Below are 14834 nucleotides of genomic sequence, written 5' to 3'. Positions count from 1 at the left end.
TGATGTCTCTCAGGAACAGGTGCTCAGGAAGCCATAATTGCTATTGGGTCTATTTCTTTTCCAGAAGAAAGAACACATGTTGAATCCATATTTCTAATAGATGACTCACCAGATGATCTTCAAACCTGAAGGAAGGCCAAGAAGTCGCTCTTGTGTCATATTTCACTCAGAAATCATGTTGTTGGACTGGTGAGGATGATACGATAGCAACGTCATCACTAAGAGTGGGTAGCTTCTAATTTCCATACGGCCATGTTGACCCCCTTAGCTCAGAGCCACCAGAAAGGGCAGCTGGGGAGGTGGCACCACCATCACTATGAGTGGGGAGCTTCCCATTTCTATATGGGCATGTTGACCCCCTTAGCTCAGGGCCACCAGAAAGGACAGCTGAGGGGGACCACAGGCCAAGGCTGCCAGGTGTGGCTGGGGCAGGCAGAACTCTGACTTAAGGCTCAACTTCTGTCTAGGTTATTATAATGCTCTTCACAAAGAAAGTGCCATTGTGTGTGAGCCCTCATTTAGAATAGGTTCAGAATTTCCATTGAGATTCCCTCTCTGACCTTTAGGATAGGTAGCAAAGTTCCATTTAATTTTTAAACATTGAAGGACTTCCTGGTTTTCTTTTCGCTATGACTGTGGCTCAATTCCCCTGTGGTCTAAGAATAGAATCTAGTTAATTTCAGGGTTTAACATTTGTAGACTTGATTCGTGGCCCCACCTATCATCTATTTGGGTAAAGAGTCTATGACCTCTTGAAAATAATGTATTCTGCATTTATTATGGAATGTTCCCTATATGTCAATTAGGTCACATTTGTTACCAATGTTTTGTCTGCTTTTTCTGTCAGATATTGAGAAAGGTATATTAAAATCTTCAAACAATGCTGCTCTATTCAATGTCGCATCGGAGAATCTACTAGAGAAACAAATGTATAAGAATTGAGGGGATAATTGTGACTATTCACAGATCATATGATTGTGTACATAGAAAATCCAAACCAGTCTATAAATACCCTATTAGAATTAAAAATGCAATTTATAAATTTGAGATGGATTGTAGCTTCCCATTGGACAGTTTCTGAAAGAAAACGTAGAACTGGTCAATCTTGGGGTAGGACATAGGGTGCACTAACCATTTAAAAGAATTCAGTGGGACTTCATAAAAATGTGACATTCTCCTTATCTTATGACCATAAGAAAATGAAAAAGTGAACCGCAGGCTGGGAAGTAAAGATTTGCCATACACACACTGACAAAGACTTGTCCATAAAGAATTCCTGCTCATCAACCATAAAAAGTCTATTTATAAACAAATACTTCAGGAAAGATTGACTGAGGGCCAATAAGAACAGGAAAGGGTGCTCTACAGTATTATTTTCAGGAACAGCAAGGCCTTTCCTAAAATGAAAACATACACACAAACCAGTATTCCCTAGATGGATGACGTCCTTATTTCTGAGGACAGCTTGAAGAACAGACTAGCATCAGAGTAAAGTGATGGAATTCCTGATACTCAGAGGATGGACAATTGACCTCAAACTACAGTACAATTTCTAGGCATCATTCGGTCCTCTGAAGGCAGACAAATACCACACCCCTTCCTACACCACACAGGTTGCTTCCCAACCCCTACCATAAAAGAAGAAGATGAGAAACAGATAGGACTAGTAGGAAATAGCAAAAATCACATGTGGGGATTATCCTGAAACACACTGATCACATAACTAGTGTAAGGAAGTGTAGGGAACTGACAAGGACAGAGACTCAAGAGGTACTTCTTTGGGAAATGCTGTCTGAAATCGTCACACCTTGGTACTAGCTAATGAGGGCTCTGAGCATACCCTAGGGTTTGCTCACAAGGGTCTGCAACACCATCGCTGAGTATTGAAACTCTTCAAGACCTCAAAGCTTGCCTGATTGACTATTGGACTAAGAGATTCCCATGTTCTGAAAACAGATACCAACTCATTGATAGGTTCACCTGGGCTCTCTCGGAGGCCCTACAAGAAGCTGAACCATTCACTGAAAATCAATTACACACACACACACACACACACACACACACACACACACACACACACATACACACATCTCTCATTTCAGCAATTACTTAAGCATTCAAGGTTCTTCCTACCTTTTCTTTTTCACATTGATATTTATACTCACATGAAATGTCATCATTTCTAATGAACACTGATGTCAAAATAGAGATCCATTGACGCAATATTCACAAAGTGGAACTTCCCTGCTGTAATTTTCAATATAGCATTTTGTAAAGTTCAGACATATTTTAGGTTTTTGGTAACTTATACAGGAGAAGATCAGCATTGAAAAACTCTGAATACTGACAATGAGTTTTAAGCCTAGAGAACAAAAATTGTCCAATTTCATAGATAATAAGGAACCAAAGGGAAAGCATGGAAGCTGTAGTCGAATAATTTTACACATATGCATCCTCTCTTATTCTACTACTGAGGGGCGTGTTTTATTACCACTATGCATGCATCAATTGTCTTCCACGTGCACCTGCAGAGGTATAATGAATTACTACAGTAGAATGAAATGTCTGGGAACTACTTGGTGGCATCTATAATGAACAATGAAATTTCAATCTTATATTTGGTGAACTTCCACTGTCTGTCCCTTTAAACAATGGACCCTAAACAGAAGGAGGAATGAACTACGAGAGACTATGGACTCTGGGAAAGAAACTGAGGGCTTCAGAGGGGAAAGGGGAAGGGGATTGGGATGGGCCAGTGATGGGTATTAACGAAAGTACATAATGCATGGATCACTGTTATATGCAAATAATGTTATATGCAATATATGAATGTTGTTGTATGCAAATAATGAATCCCGGAACACTACATCAAAAACTAAGGAAATACTGTATAGTGACTAACATATCATAATAAAAAATTATTATTAAAAAATAAATTAAAGGTAAAAAAAAAACAATACAGCTTCTCTTTTTCAAGAACAATCACAATTGAGAAAAAACTAACTTGCAATCCCTACAGCAAAACACAGACCAAGTTCCATTTCACTCCCCTTTATTCACATTCTCTGTGGGTTCTAAGCTATTTCCCTACCTCCTTGCCTGCTGAGCAGGGAGCCCGGGCTCGATCCCAGAACTCTGCGATCATAACCTGAGCCAAAGTCACATGCTTAACTGGCTGAGCCAGCCAGGAGCCCCAGCCATGTTTTTCTTAAGCAAAAGGACACTTTCTCACGATGCCTTCACATGACTTCACATGGTACCAGAGACCTGCATTTGCCTCTAGGAGGTTGCAGATGAAGGCAATTGCAAACTCTCCCAGTGGTTTATCAAATACAATGACCTGCCTGGTGACAGTGAAACTCTTATGAGCCCACGAGAGGGTGCTGTGACACTCAGCTGTGGCTGGGCTGGCACAGAGAACCAAATCCATTTCCCTGCCTGATGTCTGTGAGGAACAGATGCCCCCACTGTGAATGAGACCCTGCCACTGAGCTGTCCAGAGATGGCCATCCTCACGGAGGATGAGGATAAAGGACAATGCCTGAGGAGACCTCATCTGCCTCTTTTATCTTTTCATATTTTTGACAGTGGACATATCACTGCCTAGGAGTCCCCAACTACCTTAGTCTCATCTGTGAATGGCCAAGAGGTTTTACAAAACACTTAAGATTTTCACCTCACAAATGCCCACAACCACTTACCATAGGGATTCAACATTAAGCAAAGATACTGTTCGTTGGAAGAGAAGTCCTGCCCACTGTTGTTTCTCACTTATATGCTCATCTTCCTTGCCTCATGGTAACATAGCCACCTTGATTCCTGCTTCCGTCTTTAGGAAGGCTGATGTGACTTGAAGGGCATTACCCTGACATCATTCTTTCTTAGCAATAAGATGTGGACATTTCCCTAGTCCTACACACCCAAAGTTGAATCGGAATCAGGATTGAGGAGGCTGATGAGAGTTGAAGGTGTTTTCCTGTACACGGTGGTTTATTACCAATAAGGATGGGTCAGAGTCCTCGAAATTCCAGAACCTTTTCATTAATGCTTCCTACTCATGAAAGATGATGTACATTGGTCTTTCCCTGTATAGTGTGGTGACTCAGAGAAAAGTGCTTAGGCCTTTCATCAGACTTCCATGACCACTTTGGGGCTGGCTTCCATATTCACAAAGGATGATGTTAGGGCTAAGAGGGTTCCTGTACACTGTTATTTCTTACAGATAAGTGTATGGCGTTTTTGTTACATTGCCAGAACCACTTAGCGCCGGGCTGGCTGGCCTCCTGGGGACTAACCCTAAGGCTAGGTGGACCCCCGAGGGCCCCTCCCAAGGGGCCTTGCGCCACAATCCCGGGGACTGGGGACCCTGAGCCCAGCGCTGGAGTCACCCTGCTGCCCTGCAGGAACCCGGGCTGCTAGCGGCGCCGCCAGTGTTTCAGGGCGAGAGAATGGGTAGGGCCCTCCAAGCCCCTGGCGACCTTTGAAAGCTCCCTGAGACAAAACGCTTCGGCCCACGCTCCTGCTTGCCCGTGCCCTTACCTCGACCCACCCCTCCACTTGCTGCACAGCTGGTGGATCTGGCCTGCCAGCCTCCTGGGGGCTAACCCTAACCCTAGGTCGGCCCCTGAGGGGCCCGTCCGATGGGGCCTGGCACCACAACGCCTATGATTGCTGACACCGGAGCCCCAGCGCTGGACTCACGGTGCTGCCCCGCTGCCACCTGGGCCGCTAGCTGCACCGCGGGTCATTCAGGGCATTAGAGCAGGCAGGGCCCTCCGAGCCATGGGCGAACTTCGAAGGCATCCTGCATCAAAACGCTTGTGCCCACGCCCCCACTTGTCAGCGCCCTCACCTCTGGCTGCCCCTCCGCTAGCCGCAAAGCTGGCCAATCGGGCCTGCTGGCCTCCTGGGGGCTAACCCTAACCCTACATGGGTCCATGAGGGGCACCTCCCATGGCACCTGGCGCCACAACGCCGGGGATTGTGGACTCCCCAGCCCCAGCGCTGGACTCACCCTGCTGCCCCGCAACCAACCAGGCCTGTAGGGGCGCCGCCGGTCATTCAGGGAGGGAGAATGGGCAGGGCCCTCTTAGCCCCCGCGACCTTCGAAGGCCCCTCGCACCAAAATGCTTGGGCCCACATTTCCCGCTCGCCAGCGCCCTCATCTCAGCCTGCCCCTCCTCTCGCCGCACAGCCAGCAGATAGGTCCTACCAGCCTCCTGGGGGTAACCCTAACCCTATGTCGACCCCCAAGGGGGCCTTCCCATGGGGTCTGGCGCCGCAACACCGGGAATTGGGGAACCCAGAGCTCCAGCGCCAGACTCACCCTGCTGCCCCGACGCCACCCGAGCCGCTAAGGGCGCCGCCGGTCATTCAGTGCGGAAGAACAGGCAGGGCCCTTCGAGTCCCTGGCGACCTTCGAAGGCCCCACTTGCGAAAACCCTTGGGCCCACGCTCCCACTCCCAGCGCCCGTATCTCAGTCCGCCCCTACGCTCGCCGCACAGCCGGAAGATCAGGCCTGCCGGCATCCTGGGGGCTAAACCTAACACTTGGTTGGCCCACGAGGGGCCCCTCCCAAGGGGCCTTGCACTGCAACGCCAGGGATTGGGGACACCCAAGCCCCATCGCCAGACTCTCCCTGCCGCCCCGCTACCACAGGGCCTGTAGGGGCGCCACTGGTCATTCAAGGAGGGAGAAAGGGCAAGGACCTCTGAGCCCCCGGCAACCTTCGAAGACCTCCCGCACTAAAATGCTTGGGCCCACCTTCCCGCTCCCAGCGCCCTCACCTCAGCCCGCCCCTCCGCTCTCCACACAACAGGCTGATGAGGCCTGGCGGCCTCCTGGGGGCTAACCCTAACCCTAGGTCAGCCCCCAAAGGGTCCCTCCGAAAGGGCCTGGTGCCGCAACTCCGGGGATTGGGAACCCCCGAGCCCTAGTGCCTGACTCACCCTTCCGCTCCGTCGCCACACGGGTCGCTATGGGCGCCAAAGAACATTCAGTGCGGGAGAACGGGCAGGGCCCTCCAAGCCCCCAACCTACTTCCAAGGCCCATCGCGCCAAAACGCTTGGGCCCTCGCTCCCACTCGCCAGCGCCCTCACCTCCGTCCACCCCTCCGCTCGCCGCACAACCCATGGATCGGTCCTGCCAACCTCCTGGGGGCTAACTCAAACCCTAGGTTGGACCCCGAGGGACCCATCCCACGGGGCCTATCGCCGCAACACCTGGGATTGAGGACCCCCGAGCCCCAGCCAGGACTCACCCTGCCGCCCCGCCACCACCAGGGCCGCTAGGGGCGCGGCCGGTCCTTCAGGGCGGGACAACTGGCAGTGCTTTCCGAGCCCCGGCGACCATCGAAGGCCCCCCGAGCCAAAACGCTTGGGCCCACGCTCCTGCTCGCCAGCACCCACATCTCAGCCTGTTCCTCCGCTCAATTCCCAGACAGTGGATCAGGCCTGCCAGCCTCCTGGGGAAACACTCACCTTGGGAGGCCCCCAAGGAGACCCTCCCAAGGGGCCTGGCGCCACAACGTGGGGATTGGGGACCCCCGAGCCCCAGCACCGGACTCACCCTGCTGCCCCGCCGGCGCCTGGGCCGCTATGGGCGCGGCCGGTCATTCAGGGCGGGAGAACGTGTAGGGCCCTCCGAGCCCCCGGAGACCTTCAAAGGCCCCCCAAGCCAAAACGCTTGGGCCTACGCTCCCGCTCGCCAGAGCCCTTACCTCAGCCCACCCCTCTGCTCACGCACAGCAGGCAGATTGGGCCTGACAGCCTCCTGGGGACTAACCCTAACCCTAGGTCTGCTCACAAGGGGCCCTTCCCAAGGGGCCTGGCACCGCCATGCCGGTGATTGGGGACTCTCGAGCCCCAGCGCATTAATTACCCTGCTGTCCCGCCGCCAACCGGGCTGCTAGTGGTGCTGCCGGTCATTTAGGGTGGGAGAACTCGCAGGGCCCTCCGAGCCCCCGGCGACCTTCGAAGGCCCCCGTGCCAAAACGCTTGGGTCCACGTTCACGCTCGCCAGCGCCCTCACCTCAGCGCGACCCTCCGCTCGCCGCCCAACGGGCGGATTGGGCCTGCCGGCCTCCTGGGGGTTAACCCTAACCCTAGGTAGGCCCCCGAGGAGCCCCTCCCAAGGGGCCTGGCACTGCAACGCGGGGATTGGGGATACCCAAGCCCCAGCTCTGGACTCACCCTGCGGCCCCGCGTCCACCCGGGCTGCTAGGGGCGCAGCCAGTCATTAAGGGTGGGAGCACGGGCAGGGCCCTCAGAGCCCCCGGCTACGTTCAAAGGCCACCCGCGCCAAAACTGTTGGGCCCACAATCCCGCTCGCCAGCGCCCTCACCTCGGCCTGCCCCACCGAAGTCACAGCACTGATGGATCAGGAGTGCCAGCCTCCTGGGGGCTAACCCTAACCACAGGTCGGCCCCAGAGGAGCCCCTCCCATTGGGCCAGGTGTCGCCTCACCAGGGATTGGAGACTCCCGAGCCCCAGCGCTGGACTCACCCTGCTGCCCTGCCACCACCCAGGCTGCTAGGGACGCCGCCGTTCATTCAGGGCAGGAGAACGGTCAGGGCCTTCTCAGCCCCCGGCAACCTTCGAAGGCCCCCCGCGCCAATGTGCCTGGTCCCACGGCCCTGCTCTCCAGCGCGCTCATCTCAAACCACCCCTCCGCTGGTCGCAGAGCCAGTGGATTGGTCCTGCCAGCCTCCTGGGTGCTAACTCAAACCCTAGGTCGGACCCCAAGGGACCCATTCCAAGTGGCATGGCGCCGCAACGCCAGGGATTGGGGACCCCCAAGCCCAAGCACTGACTCACCCTTCCTCCCCGCCGCCACCCAGGCTGCTCAGGTTGCCACCAGTCATTCAGGGCGGGAGAACAAGTAGGGCCCTCCGAGCCACCGGAGACCTTCGAAGGACCCCACGCCAAAACGCTTGGGCCCACGCTCCCGATCGCCAGCGCCCTTACCTCGGCCCACCCCTCCTCTCCACGCACAGCCGGAGGATCGGGCCTCCCGGCATCATGGGGTCTCACCCTAACACTAGGTCGGGCCTGAGGGGCCCCTCCCAAGGGGCCTAGAGCCACAACGCTGGGGATTGGGGACCCCCAGCCCCAGCGCCGGACTCACCCTGCCGGACCATTGCCACCCGGGCCGCTAGCACAGCCAGTCACTCAGGGAGGGAGAACGTACAGGGCCCTCCACCCCCCGGCGACCTTCGAAGGCCCCCCGCGCCAAAACGCTTGGGCCCACGCTCCCGCTCACCAGCGCCCTCACCTCGGCCTGTCCCTCCACTCGCCGAACAGCCAGCGGATCGGGCCTACCGGCCTCCTGGGGGCTAACCCTAACCCTAGGTCAGCCCCCAAGGGGTCCCTCCCAAGGGGCCTGGTGCCGCAACTCCGGGGATTGGGAACCCCCGAGCCCTAGTGCCCGACTCACCTTCCGCCCTGCCGCCACATGGGCCGCTACGGGCGCCGCAGAACATTCAGTGCGGGAGAATGGGCAGGGCCCTCCGAGCCCCCGTCATCCTTCCAAGGCCCATCGCGCCAAAACGCTTGGGCCCTCGCTCCCACTCGCCAGCGCCCTCACCTCCGTCCGCCCCACCACTCGCCACACAACCCACGGATAGGTCCTGCCGACCTCCTGGGGGCTAACTCAAACCCTAGGTCGGACCCTGAGGGACCCATCCCAAGGGGCCTATCGCCGCAATGGCTGGGATTGAGGACCCCCGAGCCCCAGCCAGGACTCACCCTGCCGCCCCGCCACCACCCTGGCCGCTAGAGGCGCGGCCGGTCATTCAGGGTGGGAGAATGGGCAGGGCCTTCCGAGTCCCGGCGACCATCGAAGGCACCCCCCCGAGCCAAAACGCTTGGTCCCGCTCCCACTCGCCAGCGCCCACAACTCGGCCTGTTCCTCCGCTAGCTTCACAGGCGGCGGATCGGGCCTGCTGGCCTCCTTTGGGCTAACAATAAGCCTAGGTCGGCCCCTGAAGGACCCCTTCCAAGTGCCTGGCGCCGCCACGCAGGGGATTGGGGACCCCCGAGCGCCATCTCTGGACTTACCCTGACGCCCCGCCGCCAACCTGGCCGCTATGGGCGCCGCCGGTCATTCAGGGCGGGAGAACGGGCAGGGCCCTCCGAGCCCCCGGTGACCATTGAAGGCCCCCCACGCCAAAACGCTTGGGCCCACACTCCCGCTCACCAGCGCACTCACATCGGTCAGCCCATCCGCACGCCGCACAGCCGGCAGATCGGACCTGCCGGCCTCCTGGTGGCTAACCCAATCCCTACGTCAGCCCCTGTGGAGCCCTTCCCAAGGGTCCTGGCACCACCAGGCTGGGGCTTGGGGACCCCTGAGCACCAGCGCCGAACTCACCATGCCGCCCCATCGCGAACCTGGCCGCTAGGGGCGCAGCCGGTCATTCAGGGCGAGATAACGGGCAGGGATCTCTGAGCCCCCGGCGACCTATGAAGGCCCCCCGTGCCAAAACGCTTGGGCCCACGCTCACGCTCGCCAGCGCGCTCACCTCGGCCCGCCACTCCGCTCGCTGCACAGCCGTCGGATCGGGCCTGTCGGAATCCTTTGGGTTAACACTAAGCCTAGGTCAGCCCCTGAGGGACCACTCCCAAGTGCCTGGCGCCGCCACGCCGGGAATTGGGGACCCCCAAGCCCCACTGCCAGATGCAACATACGGCCCCGCCGCCACCCGGTCTGCTAGGGGCGCCGTGGGTCATTCACGAAGGGAGAACGGGCAGGGCCCTCCGAGCCCCCTGCGACCTCGAAGGCCTCCTGCGCAAAAACTCTGGCTCCCACGCTCCTGCTCGCCAGTGCCCTAACCTCGGCCCACCCCTGCTCTCACTGCAGAGCTGGCGGATCGGGCCTGCTGGCTTCCTGGGGGCTAACCCTATCCCTAGGTCACCCCCGAGGGGCCCCTCCCAAGTGGCCTGGCGCAGCATGCCAGGGATTGGGGACCCCCAAGTCCCAGCGCCGGACGCACCCTGCCACCCCACCACCACATGGGGGCACTAGGGGTGTCGCCAGTCCTTCAGGTCGACAGAACGAGCAGGACACTCCGCGCCACCTGCGACCTTTGAAAGCACTCCGAGCCAAAGCCAAAATGCTCTGGCCCACGCTCCCGCTCGCCAGCTACCTCACCTCGACCCACACCTCCATTCACTGCAAATGGGCAGAACGAGCCTGCCAGCCTCCTGGGGGCTAACCCTAACCCTAGGTCGACCCCTGAGGGGCCCATCCCAAGGGGCCTGGTGCCTCAACGCCGGGTATTAGGGACCCCCGATCCCCTGCGCCGGACTCACCCTGCCGCCCCGCCGCCACCCGGGCTGCTAGGGGTGCCGCTGGTCATTCAGGGCAGGAGAACGGGCAGGGCCCTCCGAGCCCGTGGCGACCTTCGAAAGCCCCCCCATCCAAAACCCTTGAGCCCACGCTCCCGCTCCTCAGTGCCCTCACCTCGGCCCGCCCCTCCGCTCCCCGCAGAGCTGGTGGATGAGGCCTGCCCTCCTCCAGGGGGTTACCCATAACCCTAGGTTGGCCCCTGAGGGGCCCCTCCAAAGGGGCCTGGCACCGCAATGCCTGGGATTGGGGACCCCCGAGCCCCAGCGCCGGACTCACCGTCTTGCCGGGCCGCTAGGAGCACCTTCGGTCATTCAGGCATGGAGAACAGGCAGATCCCTCCAAGCCCCTGGTGACCTTCGAAGGCCCCTTGCACCAAAACGCTTGGCCCCATGCTCCCGCTCACCTGTGCCCTCACTTCGGTCTGCCCCTCCGCTTGCTGCAGAGCTGGTGGATCGGGAATGCCGGCTTCCTGGGTGTTACCCTAACCTTTGGTGGGCCCCTGAGGGGCCCATCCCAGGTTCCTATTGCCGCAACACCGGGGATTGGGGACTCCCGAGCCCGAGCACCGGACTCACGCTCCCGCCCTACCACCACCTGGGCCACTAGGGGCGCCACTGGTCATTCAGGGAGTGAGAACAGGCAGGGCCCTCTGAGCCACCAGTGACCTTTGAAGGCCCCCGCACCAAAACGCTTGGGCCCACGCTCCCGCTCGCCAGTGCCCTTACCTCGGCCCTCCCCTCCGCTCGCTGCACAGCTGGTGGATCGGGCCTGAGGGCCTTCTGGGGGCTAACCCTAACCCTAGGTAGGCCCCCTAGGGGCCCATCCTAAAGGACCTGGTGCTGCAACGCTGGGGATTGGGTACCCACGAGCCCCAGCACCAGAATCTCCCTGCCGCCCCGCTGCCAACCGGGCCGCGAGGGGCGCTGTCGGTCATTCAGGGCAGGAGAACGTGCAGGGCCCTCCGAGCCCCTGGCGACCTTCAAAGGCCCCTCATGCAAAAATGCTTGGGGCCACATTCCCGCTCGCCAGCGCCCTCATATCAGCCCGCCCCTCCACTCGCCTCACAGCTGGCAGATTGGTCCTACCGGCCTCCTGGTGGCTAACACTAACCCTAGGTCGACCCCATGGGGGCCTTCCCAAGGGGCCTGTGGCCACAACGCTGGGGATTAGGGACCCCCGAGCTCCAGCGCCAGACTCACCCTGCTGCCCCGACGCCACTCGAGCCGCTAGGGGCGCCACCGGTCATTCAGTGCGGGAGAACAGGCAGGGCCCTTCGAGCCCCTGGCGACTTTCGAAGGCCCCACTTGCGAAAAAGCTTGGGCCCACGCTCCCGCTCACCAGTGCCCACATCTCAGCCCGCCCCTCCGCTCGATGCACAGCTGGCAGATCAGGCCTGCCGGCATCCTGGGGGCTAACCCTAACACTTGGTCGGCCAACGAGGGGCCCATCCCAAGGGGCCTTGTGCCGAAACGCCGGAGATTGGGGACACTCTAGCCCCAGCACCAGACTCTCTCTGCCGCCCCGCCGCCAACTGGGCCGGTAGGGGCGCCACTGGTCATTTAAGGACAGAAAACGGGCAGGGCCCTCTGAGCCCCCAGCGACCTTCGAATGCCTACCACACCAAAACGCTTGGGCCCATGTTCCCTCTCACCAGTGCCCTCACCTCGGCCCGGCCCTCCGCTCGCAGCAAGGCCTGCGTATCGGGCCTGCCGGCCTCCTGGGGCTAACCGTAAACCTAGGTCATCTCCCAAGGGGCCTGGCGTCGCAACGCTGGAGATTTGCGACCCCTGAGCCCCAGCACCAGACTCACCTTGCCGCCCCACCACCACAGGGGCCACTAGGGGCGCGGCAGGACATTCAGTGCCGGAGAACGGGCAGGGCCCTCCGAGCCCCCATCGTCCTTCGAAGGCCCACCACGCCAAAGTGCTTGGGCCCATGCTCCCGCTCCCCAGCGCCCTCACCTCGGCCCGCCTCTCCGCTCGCCGCACAACCAGCTTATTGGGCTTGCTGGCCTCCTGGGGGCTAATACTAACCCTAGATCGGCCCCCGTTGGGCCCCTCCCAAGGGGCCTGGCCTGGCAAAGCCGGGGATTGGGGACCACAGAACCCCAGCCAGGACTCACCTTGTCGTCCTGCCACCACCAGGGCCGCTAGGGGAGCCTCTGTTCATTCAGTGTGGGAGAACAGACAGGGCCCTCCATGCCCAAGGCAACATTCGAAAGCGCCCAGCGCCAAAATGCTTGCTCCCACGATCCCCCTTGCCAGCGCTCTCACCTCGGTACGCCGATCCACTCGTCGCACAGCTGGCGTTTCGGGCTTGCGGGCCTCCTGAGGTCTAACCCTAACCCTAGGTCAGCCCCTGAGGCGTATATCCCAAGGGGCTTGGCGCCGCAACGCAGGTGATTGGTGACCCCCGAGCCACAGCGCCGGATTCACCTTACCGCCCCACCGCCACCCGGGCCGCTAGGGCCGCCGCCAGTCATTCAGTGCGGGAGAACGGGCAGGGCCCTCCAAGCCCCCTGCGACCTTCAAAGGCCCCCCGTGGGAAAACGCTTTGTCCCACGATCCCGCTTGCCAGCGCCCCACCTCGGCCCGCCCCTCCGCTCGTGCACAGCTGGCGGATCTGGCCTGCCGGCCTCCTGGGGGCTGACCCTAAGCCTAGGTCAGCCCCCAAGGGGCTCCTGCAAAGGGCACTTGCCCTGCAACGCCAGGGATTGGTGACCCCCGAGCTGCAGCGCCGGACTCACCCTGCCACCCCGCCACCATCCGGGCCACTAGGGGTGCAGCCGGTCATTAAGGGCGGGAGAACGGCGGACCTTCCTAGCCCCTGGCGACATTCGAAGGCCCCCTGCGCCAAAACGCTTGGGCCCACGCTCCCGGGCCTGCCGGCCTCCTGGGGGCTTAACCTAACCCTAGGTCGGCCCCCAACGGGCCCCTCCCAAGGGTCCTGGTGGCACAACGCCGGGGATTGGGAACCCCCAACCCCCAGCGCCGGACTCACCCTGCAGCCCCGCCACCACCCTGGCCGAAACAGGTGCCACCGGTCATTCAGGGAGGGAGAACAGGCAAGGACCTCCAAGGCCCCTGTGGCCTTTGTAGGTCCCCCGCGCCAAAACGCTTGGGCCCACGCTCCCGCTCGCCAGCGCCCTCACCTTGGCCCGCCCATCTGCTCACCGCACAGCTGGTGTTTCAGGCCTGCTGGCCTCCTGAGGTCTAAACCTAACCCTAGGTCAGCCCCCGAAGCATACCTCCCAAGGGGCTTGGCGCCACAATGCCGGAGATTGGTGACCGCTGAGCTGCAGCGCCTGACTCACATTGCCACCGCAGCGCTACCCAGGCCTCTAGGGCCGCCGCCGGTCAGTCAGGGCGGGAGAACGTGCAGGGCCCTCTGAGCCCCCGGCGACATTCAAAGGCCCCCCTCGCCAAAACGCTTGGGCCCACCCTCTCGCTCAGGAGCATCCTCACCTCGGCTCCCCCCTTCGCTCGCCGCACAGCCGGCGGATCAGGCCTGCCGCCCTCCTGGGGGTTAACCCTATCACAAGGTTGGCCGTCGAAGGGCCCATCTCAAGGGGACGATCGCCGCAACGCTGGAGATTCGGGACCCCCGATCCCCAGCGCCGGACTCACCCTGCTGACCCGCCGCCTCCCGGGCCCCTAGGGGCGCCGCCGGTCATTCAGGGCGGGAGCACCGGCAGGGCCCTCCGAGCCCCTGGAGACCTTCGAAGGCCCCCCCGCACCAAAGCGCTTGGGACCACGCTCCCGTTCGCCATCGCCCTTACCTCGGCCTGCCCCTCCACTTGCCGCACAGCCGGAGGATCGGGGCTCCCAGCCTCCTGAGGGTTAACCCTAACCCTAGGTAGGCCCCCTAGAGCCGCAACGCTGGGGATTGGGGACTCCCGAGCCCCAGCGCCGGACTCACCCTACCGCCCTGCCGCCAGCCGGGCTGCTAGGGGAGCCGCCGGTCATTCAGTGCGGGAGAACGGGTTGGGCCCTCTGAGCCCCGGGAGACCTTTGAAGGCCCCCGCGACAAAATGCTTTGGCCCACGCTCTCGCTCGCCAGCGCCCTTACCTCGGCCCACCCCTCCACTCGCCACACAGCTGGCGGATCGGGCCTGCTGGCCTCCTGGGGGCTAACCCTAACCCTAGGTCGGCCCCTGAGGGGCCCGTCCGATGGGGCCTGGCGCCACAACTGGGATTGCTGACACCCAAGCCCCAGAGCCGGACTCACCCTGCTGCCCCGCCGCCAACCGGGCCGGTAGGGGTGCCGCTGGTCATTGAGGGCGGGAGAACGGACAGGGCCCTGGAGAAACCGGCGATATTTGAAGCCTCCCGTGCCAAAATGCAGGGGCCCATGCTCACGCTCGCCAGAGCCTTTACCTCGGCCCGTGCACCTCTCGTTGCTCAGCCAGAGGATTGGGCCTGCCGGCCTCCTGGGTGCTAACTCTAACCCTAAGTTGGCCCACCAGTAGCCCCTCCCAAGGGCCTG

The sequence above is a fragment of the Ursus americanus genome, chromosome 11 (assembly GCF_024610735.1).
Source record: "Ursus americanus isolate L20-20 chromosome 11, mUrsAme1.1.p, whole genome shotgun sequence".
Lineage (NCBI taxonomy): Eukaryota > Metazoa > Chordata > Mammalia > Carnivora > Ursidae > Ursus > Ursus americanus.
This window is presented reverse-complemented; position numbering follows the sequence as displayed.